The sequence below is a fragment of the Ranitomeya variabilis genome, chromosome 8, assembly GCF_051348905.1.
Source record: "Ranitomeya variabilis isolate aRanVar5 chromosome 8, aRanVar5.hap1, whole genome shotgun sequence".
In the NCBI taxonomy this organism is placed as follows: Eukaryota; Metazoa; Chordata; class Amphibia; order Anura; family Dendrobatidae; genus Ranitomeya; species Ranitomeya variabilis.
In genome coordinates this window covers 80,310,031-80,325,213 of record NC_135239.1, presented here as the reverse complement: position 1 = coordinate 80,325,213, position 15,183 = coordinate 80,310,031, and positions in this window count along the sequence as shown.

Genomic DNA, 15,183 nt, shown 5'->3' with positions numbered 1-15,183 from the left:
CATTTCTCAATTGGCAATATATGTCGATAGGTCAGTGAAAATATCTGACAGCATTCAAACGCCATTCATCTGCTGTTTTCACTGACAGCTGCATAAAGTAGTAAATGATGGATAAACTTTTTATTTTTTCTTATCTGTGAAAAAAATTAATAAAACTGTAAAGTGGCCAAGAGCAATAGTCATGATGACCAAGCTGCTGTCCAGTTATGCTCTGCAAGAAAACATTGTCCAAAGTGTGTGGTGCATCACACTCACTTGTAGGCTTCAGGCCACCGCTGTCTCCAGGCCTCCATCCTCATTAGCCGCAGCACACATTTCAAGGGACCCTAAGTTCATTGCAACAAGCAAACATTTACTAGTCTTTTCAAGTTCATCAGGGGTAATACTTGCGATAGAGCATAGAGCTTCATATTCCTTACTTTCTTAGCACATCACATCTTGAGCCCGACCATTTGATCCTCCTTGAGCATCCCTTTGCCCACTGGCTCTGTTAGCCCAAGGGATCTCACTCCCCTTACAGAAGTGCAACTGGGATCAATTACTTTCCCCTTTGTGGGTCCCTGTCCATCTTCTTCTGTATGCCAAGGGACATGATGTGCACGCAGCCCCTATACCAGACCTTGGGCTTCGGGCACGACAGAAGAGTCTGCTCGGCATTCTATTATGGCATCCCACCGCTTCAAACGGTAGACTCATGCTGATCCTAGAAGCCCACTAGATTTGAGCTTGAACTTTTAACTATCTTTTACTTCTCTATCTCCTTAACTCCCAGGGGGTGCCCACAATTTATTATCACTAGTCCTGACTAGGGTTGAGCGACCTTTACTTTTATAGGATCGGGTCGGGTTTCACGAAACCCGACTTTTTCAAAAGTCGGGTCGAGTGAAATCGGCCGATCCTATAAAAAAGTCGGGGTCGGGGTCGGCCGAAACTCGAAACCCAATGCAGTGCATTGGGTTTCCAATGGTTCCCAGGGTCTGAAGGAGCGGAAACTCTCCTTCAGGCCCTGGGATCCATATTTAAGTGTAAAATAAAGAATTAAAATAAAAAATATCGCTATACTTACCCTCTGACGGGCCCTGGTACTAACCGGGAACCTTCCTTCCTTAGAATCAGCCTTCCAGGACCTTGCGGTGACGTCGTGGTGATGTCGCGGCTTGTGATTGGTCGCGCGGCCGCCCATGTGACCGCTCGCGCGACCAATCACAAGCCGCGACGTCACCGTGACATCACTGAAGGTCATGGAAGGGCTGATTCTTAGGAAGGAAGGCTGCCGGAAAGAAGCAGGGCGTGTCCGAGGGTGAGTATATACCTAATAGGAATATACTCACCCTCGGCTTTGTTCCGGCAGCCTTCTTTCCTAAGAATCAGCCCTTCCAGGACCTTCTGTGACGTCACGGTGACGTCGCGGCTTGTGATTGGTCGCGCGAGCGGTCACATGGGCGGCCGCGCGACCAATCACAAGCCGCGATGTCACCGCGACGTCACCGCAAGGTCCTGGAAGGCTGATTCTAAGGAAGGAAGGTTCCCGGTTAGTACCAGGGCCCGTCAGAGGGTAAGTATAGCGATATTTTTTATTTTAATTCTTTATTTTACACTTAAATCTGAATTCCGATACCAATTCCCGATATCTTAAACATATCGGGAATCGGTATCGGAATTCCGATTCCAGATTCAGAAGATTGCCGACTTCATGGCCGACCCCACACAGGGGTCGGGTTTCATGAAACCCGACTTTGCCAAAAGTCGGCGACTTCTGAAAATTGCCGACCCGTTTCGCTCAACCCTAGTCCTGACCAACAGGCCTAGTTCTATCCATTAACTATATCCTATCCTATAGAATAAACTTATTGTCCTTATATAAACCACTTACTACATGAACAGCACTTATACTATCTCAGGTCTAACCCTGTGCTTACCCTGTACTATGCACTACTCACATTTTACACTCTTGTAAGCTGTACATTACCATCAAGCAATATAGAAGATGCACATCACTATTCACATTATATAGGGAAACCACATAACACTGTACACAAAGTGATTATTGTCTTCAGGGGTAAAAACCCAGCAGAACAGTCCATCATTATTACAAAACACTTACCAGACTTTGATGAAAATTTGATGAAAAAAATCACTGATGTATCTCTGTTCATTTTTTGTCTGTCAAAAAAATTGATGCCTGAATGAGACCGGACTTTTTTATTTCATCATCAATGGAGCTATGCGAGACATTGCTTTATGTGTAGTCAGCTAACTCTGGGCTTTCAATTTTTTTTCTCTTTATGTAGTTTACCTTATTGGTTCATTAAATATATAATTTGCTAAACTAAATTTTATGGATGTTGTAATATCAAATAGTTCTACTTGTTTTCGCTTTTTTAATTTCTTTGGTTTAAAACTGGAAAATGTGGCATGTCGCCCACTTTTATATATTTATTGAAAAAAGTTAAGCATTTTTTTAATTTGAATTGTAAGTCCCTTTGGGAACTTGAACCTGTAAACATTTGTTTGTTTTATAGCAGTATATAGTGAATATTATGTTCTCTTGTAAAGTTAGGCAACATACATTAGCACCCAACATAGAATATATTGCTATGTCCTAAATCTCGAAGCAGTTAACGGTGTTGCCTGCCACTTTCAATAACATTTTTTATATATTAAGAGAGGCATTACTCACCTAATTGATTCCTCTGTTGCTCCCACTTTGTCTCTTCCACTTTAAAATCTCAATGAAATATAAAACCTAATGTAGCATTTTCCAGTTTGCATGTTATAGTGTGGCTGAAATCTTCCAAACCTGTCAAGTTTTTTCTCTAGGAAAAGATAGATAATGTGTATAACTTATGAACATTATTAGATAATTACTTAGCTGGCCACATACAGAGCACAGAGTAATCCTGCTGCTTGGTCCAATATTATAAAAATTATCTCAGCATGTATAACTGGCATTAGAACTGCACAAGGAGAAATAAAATGAAGAAACATTACATGGTTAAGGGTTCATACATAGATCAGTAAAAAAAGTGCATGAAAGGCATTGTGTGGAAAAGATTATGTTTCATAAATTAACACATTTATATTAACAATTTAGCCCTGTAAACCCCTCTAATTTATTATGTTTACTCAGTTATAAAAATGTTTTATCTTTTGATCTTATGCTCCATCTACATACAAATTAACCAAATAGGCATAAAGTCAAATCTGCCAGAAGACTAAAAAATTGTTAACAGCTTTGCTGCAAATGGAACTTATCCACCCATGCCCATAGTGCAATGCCTCCTTATATTTCCTGGCATCCTACAAAGAAATCATCTGAAATATGACTAATGAGAGCAACTCTGTAATATTGTTGAGTTTAAGGGCTCGTGCAGACGACTGTATTTTCAGTCTGGGTGCGATCTGACAAAACATCGGATTGCACTCGGACCAATGTTATTCTATTGGGTTGTGTACATGCCCGATTTTTTCCTCAGACTGAGTCTGTTAGGAAGAAACAAATCTCAGCATGCATGACTGGCATCCGTAAGTCGGATTGCACTCAGCCAAGCAAGTCAAAAGAATCGGACAGGATTCGGATAACAAACAAATGAGGTCCAATTTTCATGGATTAACATCTTCTCCACATACTAGAAAATCGTATCATACTGTGATCACACTCTGATCAAACTCTGATCAGTGTGTAATTATAATCAATTTTATGATCCAAAATCAATATGTGCTGACTAAACTATATAATTCCATCAGTGTCATCAAAAAGCTACAAACAGCAATGAGACCGAAAAAGCACAACATATTCATAATACACAAAATAATTATTTTATTAATCCCATATGTATTAAAACACTTACAAAAATACAATAAACCAAGCTATCTCAGATTGTGAGGGACCCAAAGGGTTACTATTCACATACAGCGTATAATCCAAGCGTAGGTAACAATGTTATCCAAACGGGCTATATAAATACCAAGTATCAAACCACTCTATACAAGCTGCCAATCAGCCTAATACGGGTAGTGGATCCAAATGCCCAATATATGTCAGGTTATGGACTATTGCAGCATAAAAACGCCTTCTAATATGTCTATATATAGATATATATTAGGGCTTGCTACATGTCCACATCTTAATATTACTAAGAAGACAATATTGCAAAATTACAACGCTATGCTTACATGGCTTAGTGAAGAGTCCCGGTCCCTCCAACCCCGATGCGCGTTTCATAAACACTTCTTCAGGGGGCGTGTCGGGGTAGAGGGAAGTACTGTCTCTTATAATACCCAACATCCAATCAGCGTGCCGCCCAGGATTTTACTGTGCTCAATGATCGTTATGGTAACTCAGCGCGTCTACTCGTTCCCCCGCCGTTACTAAGTGACTCATCGTCCTCGGTCAAGACGCTGGAGAAACACGTAACAGCTGTAGCCATCCACGTGTTGAGCAGCTGACTGGAAAGACCGAAGATTTCCGAGTCTACGGCCGGAGAGAACCGAGTAGCGCGCTCAACCTGAACCTCAATGAGCAATGCAAAACCGCCGCAATTAGAGAACACAATTGAAAATATAGGAAAGTATCCATTATAACTAACCATAGCACTCTACAACCAATTAAACATAAACCTAATTAGAAAAATTATAAATATATTATAGTGTGATAAGCGTGTTGTTTAACCCCCAATTATACTAATAATTGACCAATTTAACTAGTGAAATCTCCACAGTATCTCATATGTTCTATTGTATTAGACCTATTATACATTTGAAGATTCAAATAATACTTAAAATACTGGTGCCATTGTGCATTATCCAATGTGCTCATTATATAATGAATTACAATAAAACAATTTTTTTAAATTAACAAAGCCATTAATAATTATACATTACATATTTACATAATAAGTATAAAAATCAATACAATAAAAACAATAAATACTATATAATATTTAAATACCACCCTTAATATATATGTTTAAATGGCTAGAATAAGAATCTCATATAATATTATTTTCAATGATATTCAGTTGCTAGCAGTTTCACATTGGCAGCCTTCCATTTCAGAGCAGACAACAATAATTCTAAAAGAGACTAAACATGGACATAAAATTAGCACCTAAAATAACAATATTATTAAAAACAAACCCTCAAACCCCTAAATATATTTTTACAATTAGAAATAAAAGGAGAGATAAGACAATATAAAATGGTGGTTAGAGAAAAGCACTGAAACCAAAACTTTCATTTAATCCTGCTGGGGCTATAGTGCCCAGTCTGAAAATCCATTTGCACTCTAATTTGGCCAGAGTTTTGGCCAAATCTCCCCCTCTAGGACCCATTTGAACTAAATCAATACCCTTCACTTTTAAAAAACTGGAATCACTATTATGATACAGAAAAAAATGCCGTGGTATGGTTTTAAGCTGGGACGGATCTTCACATTCTTTTGCTTTGTCGATGTCTCTGACATGTTCTCTTACACGTATGCGTAATTCCCGAGTCGTTAGGACCATATATAGCTTTCCGCATGGGCATTGAGCGCTATACACCACACCTTTGGTAGAACACGTAATAAAGTGTCGTATCTTGTATGTACGCTTACCATCCGAATTAGAAAATTCCTTACTCTTAACAATATTGGCACACCCTTTACAATGTCCACACAGAAAGCAACCATTAGTTTCCAACCACGTTTTACTCTTCTGTTTAGAGGGTTCATAGTGACTATGCACCAACATATCTTTTAAATTCTTTGATCTTCGGGCTGTAATTGGTGGGGTTGATGGAAGACACTTCCTAAGGATGGCATCGGACAGCAGGATAGGCCAATGCTTCTTAATGATTTCTCTAAATTCCACCCATTGGCTATTGTAAGTTGTAATGAGTCGGATCTGACCCTCATCTTTATCACTGATTTTCTTATTTTTATAAAGTAAATCATTTCTTGGAGTATGTTTTGCCCGATGGTAACTCTCTCTTATTATCTTCCTGCCATATCCCCTTTCCCTAAATCTCTCCCTTAGGGTCTTTGCTTGTTCTTCAAAGGAATAATCATCTGAGCAAATTCTCTTAAGTCTTAAAAATTGGCCTGTAGGTAAACCCCTTATAGTGGAACTAGGGTGAGATGACTTAGCATGCAACAATGTATTCGTTGGCGTTGGCTTCCTATATACTTCCGTAGTCAAATTACCACTAGGCACAGTTCTTATCTGAATGTCCAGGAATTCCAATTCCCGCCCCACCTTATATGTCAGCTTTATGTTCAAATCATTTGTATTAAGCCTGTCCATAAGTAGATCCAGATCCTGTCTTGGGCCTTCCCAGATAAACCACACATCATCAATGTATCTCATCCAATGATGTATGTTCTCCGTGCCCAAGACAGGATTACTGGAAAAAACCTCCCTTTCACAGGCGCCCAGAAACAGGTTTGCATATGAGGGCGCACAAGACGCCCCCATAGCAGTACCCTGTTTCTGTAAGAAGATTTTTTTGTCAAAAATAAAGCTATTGTGGGTAAGTATGAATTCCAATAGGACAATTAGTAGATCCACCAACCGTGCATCCAAGTTACTCATCATGAGGAACCATGTGGCTGCTGCTATCCCATCTTTATGTCTAATCGATGTATATAGGGATTCCACATCTGCCGTAATCATGACCATATCATTGGTCAAGTACATGTCATCAAGTCTTTGTAAGGCAGACGTGGTATCCCTAACATATGATGGTAAGCTAGCGACCAAAGGCTTCAAGAAAAAGTCAAGAGTGTCACAGATGATTTCACACAGTCCATCATTACCCACCACTATAGGCTTTTCCAGAGGATTGATTGGATCCTTGTGGATTTTCGGGATAATGTAGAAAGTCAGTAGTTTTCTTTCCAATTTACTAACTGTATCCAACACTTGTTTTGGGATAATGCCCTCATAAACTGCCTCTTCAAGGATGGCAATAAGTTCTATTTTGTAGGCAGGAATCGGATTGGATGGCAACCTGCGATAGCAGTTCACATCATTCAATAATTTATAGGCCTGTGCCTCATATTGTTCATTTGGCCAAATCACCAGGTTGCCACTCTTATCCGCCGCCTTAATTACCACATCTTCCCATCCTTGTATTTCTCTAAGTGCTTTTTGTTGATCAAATGTTAAATTAAATCTTTTATATCGACTAGTAGCTAGATCCTCAATCTCTCTAGAAACTATTTTCGTAAAAAACTCAACTGCCAGACAGGTATTTAATGGCGGGAACTTCTTAGATTTTTTAAACAGATCATGTGGAAAATTACCTACCTCCGGAGGATTCTCATTTTCTTCTGCCAAGGATATTAAAGCCTCCAAAGCTTCCCGCTCATCTTCTGTGCTGATACCATCCATAGGTGTATTTACATAATGAAATATTTTAAGGATTATTTTACGAGCAAATAGATGTATATCTTTGATGGCTAGAAAAGGGTCTAGAGAACAGGATGGAGAAAAGGTCAATCCCTTTTCTAAAACTTCAATTTGTGATGGGGTAAGTATATGTGTAGATAAATTAATTACCTTGCTTCTGTCTCTGTCGTTCTCTCTTTCCCTCCTTTGATTTTTCAGAGCCTGGAACGTCTTTTTACGATTTGTGTATCTCGTAATAGGTCCAGATCTGGACGGCAATTCTCTATCACTCTCCGATCCTTGTGCTCCCATGGAGGAAGAGGGAGAACTCATAGACTCACTTCTCCTGGGGGGAAGAGGCTTCAAATTACGATCTACAATTTGCCACCGAAATATTTTTTTCGATTCGAAGTCTCCCACATCCCTAGCGAATTTCTTCTTTTTCCCTTCACTGATGTTTTGTTCACATTTCTCCAATTCCTTTTCAACATCTTGGAGGCAATGGCTTAATGCATCTCCTTGGATTTCCTTTTGTATGGTAGTCAATAGAGAGTCAATTTCTTCATCAAGTTTTTTTAAACCCAGACTATTATGTTCAATGATAATCTGCATAAACGTTAATGAACAAGTGTTGGCAGCATCCATCCACCTTTTCAAAAGGTCTTCATTATTTAAATCAAAGGTTGGAAATAATTGAACTCGTAGACCTCTCGGTATTATTTTCAATTCTACATATTTATCCAAAGATGCCTTAGTCCACCATATTTTGGTCTTACGAATCAACAAATTTTTATATTGTCTTATCAATTCCTGGCTTTCATATCCATCTTGAAATTCTAACGATCGTCTGTCATAAACAGAAAACAATTGCATATAATCAATTTTATGATCCAAAATCAATATGTGCTGACTAAACTATATAATTCCATCAGTGTCATCAAAAAGCTACAAACAGCAATGAGACCGAAAAAGCACAACATATTCATAATACACAAAATAATTATTTTATTAATCCCATATGTATTAAAACACTTACAAAAATACAATAAACCAAGCTATCTCATATTGTGAGGGACCCAAAGGGTTACTATTCACATACAGCGTATAATCCAAGCGTAGTAACAATGTTATCCAAACGGGCTATATAAATACAAAGTATCAAACCTCTCTATACAAGCTGCCAATCAGCCTAATACGGGTAGTGGATCCAAATGCCCAATATATGTCAGGTTATGGACTATTGCAGCATAAAAACGCCTTCTAATATGTCTATATATAGATATATATTAGGGCTTGCTACATGTCCACATCTTAATATTACTAAGAAGACAATATTGCAAAATTACAACGCTATGCTTACATGGCTTAGTGAAAAGTCCCGGTCCTTCCAACCCCGACGCGCATTTTGTAAACACTTCTTCAGGGGGCGTGTTGGGGTAGAGAGAAGTACGGTCTCTTATAATACCCAACATCCAATCAGCGTGTCGCCCAGGATTTTACTGTGCTCAATGATCGTCATGGTAACTCGGCGCGTCTACTCGTTCCCCCGCCATTACTAAGTGACTCATCGTCCTCGTTCAAGAAGCTGGAGAAACACGTAACAGCTGTAGCCGTCCACGTGTTCAGCAGCTGACTGGAAAGACCGAAGATTTCTGAGTCTACGGCCGGAGAGAACCGAGTAGAGCGCCCAACCTGAACCTCAATGAGCAATGCAAAACCACCGCAATTAGAGAACACAATTGAAAATATAGGAAAGTATCCATTATAACTAACCATAGCACTCTACAACCAATTAAACATAAACCTAATTAGAAAAATTATAAATATATTATAGTGTGATAAGCGTGTTGTTTAACCCCCAATAATACTATTAATTGACCAATTTAACTAGTGAAATCTCCACAGTATCTCATATGTTCTATTGTATTAGACCTATTATACAGTTGAAGATTCAAATAATACTTAAAATACTGGTGCCATTGTGCACTATCCAATGTGCTCATTATATAATGAATTACAATAAAACAATTTTTTTTAAATTAACAAAGCCATTAATAATTATACATTACATATTTACATAATAAATATAAACATCAATACAATAAAAACAATAAATACTATATGATATCAAAATACCACCCTTAATATATATGTTTAAATGGCTAGAATAAGAATCTCATATAATATTATTTTCAATGATATTCAGTTGCTAGCAGTTTCACATTGGCAGCCTTCCATTTCAGAGCAGACAACAATAATTCTAAAAGAGACTAAACATGGACATAAAATTAGCACATAAAATAACAATATTATTAAAAACAAACCCTCAAACCCCTAAAATATATTTTTTCAATTAGAAATAAAAGGAGAGATAAGACAATATAAAATGGTGGTTAGAGAAAACTCTGATCAGTGTGTAATTAGCATAATTGGTCCACTTCATTACAATGTGCCCGCTGTACAGAGGTGTGCAGAGGATCTGAAGACACCATGGAGAAATCGAATCACAGGGGGAACGGACAGAGGTGAGTATTTAATATACTACATGGAACACTATGTTGGGTACATTCTACTGTATGGGGCACTACGTGGATCCTTTTTACTGTGTGGACCACTATGTGTGTCCTTCACACTGTATGGAGCGCTACATGAGGCCATTATACTATGTGAGGCACTATAAGGAGCACATTATACTGAATAGAACAATATTATAAACAATACAGTGGGTACGGAAAATATTCAGATTTAAATTTTTCATTCTTTGATTCATTGCCAACATTTGATAAATTCAAAAATGTTCATTTTTCACATTAATGTACACTTTTTGCCCCATCTTGACTGAAAAAAACAGAATTGTTGTAATTTGTGCAAATTTAATAAAAAAGAAAAACTGAAATATCACATGGTCATAAGTATTCAGACCCTTTGCTCAGACACTCATATTTAAGTCACATGCTGAACACTACCTTGTGATCCTCCTTGAGATTGTTCTACTCCTTCATTGGGTCCATCTGTGTTTAATTGAACTGATAGGACTTGATTTGGAAAGGCACACACCTGTCTATATAAGACCTCACAGCTCACAGTGCATGTCAGACCAAATGAGAATCATGAGGACAAAGGAACTGGCCAAGGAGCTCAGAGACAGAATTGTGGCAAGGCACAGATCTGGCCAATGATACAGCAGAATTTCTGCACTACTCAAGGTTCCTAAGAGCACAGTGACCTCCATAATCCTTAAATTGAAGAAGTTTGGGACCACCAGAAGTCTTCCTAGACCTGGCCATCCAGCCAAACTGAGCAATCGTGGGAGAAGAGCCTTGGTGAGAGAGGTAAAGAAGAACCCCAAGATCACTGTGGCTGAGCTCCAGAGATGCAGAAGGGAGATGGGAAAAAATTCCACAAAGTCAACTATTGCTGCAGCCCTCCACCAGTCGGGCCTTTATGATAGAGTGGCCCGGCGGAAGCCTCTCCTCAGTGTAAGACATATGAAAGCCCACATAGAGTTTGCTGAAAAAACACATGAAGGAATCCCAGACTATAAGAAATAAGATTCTCTGCTCTGATGAGTCAAATATAGACCTTTTTGGTGATGATTCTAAGCAGTGTGTGTGGAGAAAACCAGGCACTGCTCATCACCTGCTCAATACAATCCCAACAGTGAAACATGGTGGTGGAAGCATCATGCTATGGGTGTGTTTTTCAACTGCAGGGAAAGGATGACAGGCTGTCATTGAAGCAAACATGAATGCAGCCAAGTACAGAGATAGCCTGTATGAAAACCTCTTCCAGAGTACTCTGGACTTCAGATTTGGCCGAAGGTTCAACTTCCAACAAGCACACAGCTAAAATAACAAAGGAGTGGCTTCAGAACAAGTTTGTGTACATTCTTGACTGGCCCAGCCAGAGCCCTGACTTAAACCCAATTGAGCATCTCTGAAGAGACCTGAAAATGGCTGTCCACCAACATTCACCATCCAACCTGATGGAACTGGAGAGGATCTGCAAGGAAAAATGGCAGAGGATCCCCAAATGGTATAAATGGTGTAAATGGTATAAAAATACTGCCTCTTGTTTTATTAAACCAGAAAAGTGATTTGCTCACAATCTGTGTGCGTGTGTCACGGCACCACTCGGTGTCGCCGCCCCTGCTACCCCGCCTGCCGCTCCGCCCCCCGCTCGCCGGCATACTTACCCTCTCCGGCGCGCTCCTCTTGCAGGCGCGCGTTCTCCCTTCTCCTCCTGATGCACCGCAGCCTCCTGGTGTCTGTCGGCTGCGCGTGCGCACTCCATCTCCCTCTGCGCACGCGCACTTCCTCTGTGTCATTCTGGAGCGCTGCTTCTCCTCTCTACAGTTTGGAGGATCCTGACCCGGAAGTCCTCCTGCACACCATGTATTTAAGGTACGCCCTTTCCCCTGATCCTTGCCTGATTGTCATTTGTCTTCATTTGACCCAGGTCCCTTCGTACCTTGCTCTGTCTTGTGTGTCCTTCATACTTTTCTCAGTCTTGTGCGTCCGCTGTACCTTGCTTTGTCCTGTGCGTCCGTCATACCCTGCCCGTCCTGTGTTTCCACCATACCTTGCTTTGTTCTGTGCATCCGTCATTCTCTGCCAACCCTGTTTGTCTGCCATCCTGCCTGTCCTGTGTTTTCTCCGTACCCTGCCTGTCCTGTACTACCGCCATACCCAGTCCGCCTTGGGCGTCCGCTATATTCTATCTGATCTTGGTCTCTGTCATAGCTATCTGCCCTGTGTCTTCGTCACACTCAGTGCTGCTTCTTTTCCGCTCCTACTTCCTGTCCCTGGGTATCAGCTTCTGCGGCAATAGTCTTCCTCGGGCCTGCCCCTAACACTCCCTGTATAGGGGGTGGTCCACCTGGCCAGCTCACCCATGGAAGGTTCGTTGTCGTGGATCTGCAGGTTCACTCTAGGAGTTCCTAGCCGTGACAGCGTGCTTTCCTCTGAGCTCGTTATCTGGGGTGTAATCTCTTAATTCGGCATCACTGGTGATCTGGCATACCTGACTTTGGGTCAGAACGATAACAACTACAACATGTGCATCATACTTTATTATCTAGGGATCACATTAAAAAAAAGATGCATAAAAGACCGTAATAATATAAAATACAACATTTTATTAGGGATAATATATACTGTATATAAAAAAAGATGAAAAAACAGCTGAAGCAAGTGATGGCATACGTAACAAAAGAGGGAGTATAAGGTACTCCCAATAGTGTAATCTCCTAAAGAGTTGTTATATTGCAAATTCTATCCCTATAAAAATTTTACGTTTTATATTATTACGGTTGTTCTTATATGGTATTTTTTTGCCTTTTTTTATACGATCCCTATCTATTTTGTGCATGAACCCTATACATTTTTTGTGTAAATATGTTCTGCCTCTGTTTAATACTTTATTATCTGTATTATTCAAGTTTTGTATCCTTTGTTAATACATATTTAAGTTAGGCTATTGGGCCATATTCTTTTTACTGCTCTAACATAACATTTTATATTCTATTCCAATATTTTATTCTAAGATCTATTAATTAAAATGTACTTTGTTCGATGGAGAACCCATTTAAGTTTGTTTCCATATGAAAAAGAACTTTGCTTTATTTGGTAATAAGAAAAAACTTGTAGACTTTTTTTTAAATAAATATCAACGTTAGCACTCGATTTTGTCCAAGCTTTTAATTTTGGCCCTCTGTGTATTTGAGTTTGACATCCCTGAATTACACGCTATGGGATGGCTAAAAGAGTATATTTTCAAAGTAAAAAAAAATATTAGTAGTGTTACTTCAAACAGTAAATTTGTGTTTAAATTAAACAAGAATAGAATAAAACAAATCTCTGTAAATTCTATTTGGGCAGATGCACTAAATTCAGAGATTCAGTTTGCATTGGATACATTCAGTAGAAATTAAATTTGCTGGTAAGGGGATAAAAAAAGTTTATACTCACCTGTCTTTGGCCTTCTCCATACTTGTCCCACTACTGCCAGTCTTCTGATCGGCTCCTATGTTTATTGTCTTCTGTCCACTTCTGTTTTGAGGTGTCCGACTCTGCCATTGTTCAAGTGGCCACATACAGTGCAACACACATCATTAATATCATAACATCTGCCAAATCAAATATGAAGGATTGTGGGTCTTGAAAGCAGAGGCAGAAAGAAGAAAGAAAGCAGAGGAGCAAATCGTAGGACTGGTAGCAATTAGGACATGTATGACAAGGATAAAGGAGGGGTAAGCATAAGATCTTTTTTAACCCCTTTCAACTCGTAGAATGCAGCGAGTGCCGTTTTGCTGGAATTTGCATAAATAAGATTGCACAAAATTCAGACTGGGAAAATCACAGTCGATTCATTCATCACTAAACAATAAATATAGTTACCTTCACTGTTTGTTAGTTTGCAGCATTTCCAATACGATTGCTAAGCTTTCAGACATGTAGAAATCCTTCATAAAATAGTAGGATATCTGGTCGCTAAAGCTCTGCCTCACTCAACCATCTTTAATCCTCCTGCAGACAAGGCACAGCAGATAGAATTCTGCAGCAGCAAGTTCTTACAGTAACACTTAGGACAGTCAAAAGGAAGAGGAGGGCATGTCTGATCTCCTAAATCACATTGAGAAGATTTCAATACATTTTTTTCTGTTTTACTCATAATATAGTTACATAGATGGTAAAAAGACCTACTGTAGGTCCACTAACTTCAACTTTTCTCCACCAATTATACATTGTTGTCATTAAATTATCTAGAACCCACAATGTTATGTGCACTGAGGAAATCATCCAGACCATTTTTAAAAGTTGTTATATACGCCTTTCAACTGTCTCTAATTTCTGAATATACTTTTTAAAATGGAGCCCAAAACTGGCTCCCATATTCTAGATGTGGCCTCACCAATGATTTTTAAAGTGGTAATAATACGTTTACAATTTTATCTCTCTTTTTATACACCCTAAAGTCTTGTTTGCTTTTGCAGCTGCTGCTTGACATTGAGTAATGCTGCTCAGCTTACTTGTAGCCAGAATACCCAAGGCCTTCTCCTGTTCTATAGTCCCGAGTATAATGCAGCAATAGGACAATAGGATTACTCTGTCCTAGGTGCATTACTCTACATTTATCAAGATTAACTCTCATTTGCCAAGTGTTTGCCCATTCAGTCATCTTATCCAGACTGTTTTGTAATATTGCAGTGTCAAGGTCAGATTTTAATATAATGCATAGTTTGGTGCTCATCACCAATTACTGACACTTTACTATCAATCCCATTCACAAGGTCAGTAAAAAAGAGGCTAAAAAGAATCGGTCCTGACTATATCCCATTTAGAGAATGTACCATTTATGATGACTCTTTGTTTCTTGCCATTTAGCCAGTTCCTTACCCATCTGCATATGGTTTCCCCCAGTCTCTACTTATGGAGCTTCAGCACAAAGCCGGTGTTAGGGCTGGCGGAAAGCACCGAATAAATATGAAGATAGTTATAAGGTGCGTTCGCAGCCTGGGGTCCACTGTGCAGAGATGGAACCTGCTGCTAGGTAATGGCGGCACTATATGGCGGTAATACGCAAGAATAAATATGGGTTCCGTCACCCGGTATGAACTGATGCGAACTCTGTTGCTTCACAGAGTCGCAGGGAAACAAAGGAAATGCTGTGCCCTGTTAGCAGTCACAGGGTGCAGCAGATGGACGCTAGTGGGATCCCTGAAATTCACCCCCACTATGCTTGTGATTGATCTCACTCTGACCCTCGGTGGCTTTTAAGCCCGCTCCGGAGGATGCCCTGAGTCAGATGCTGA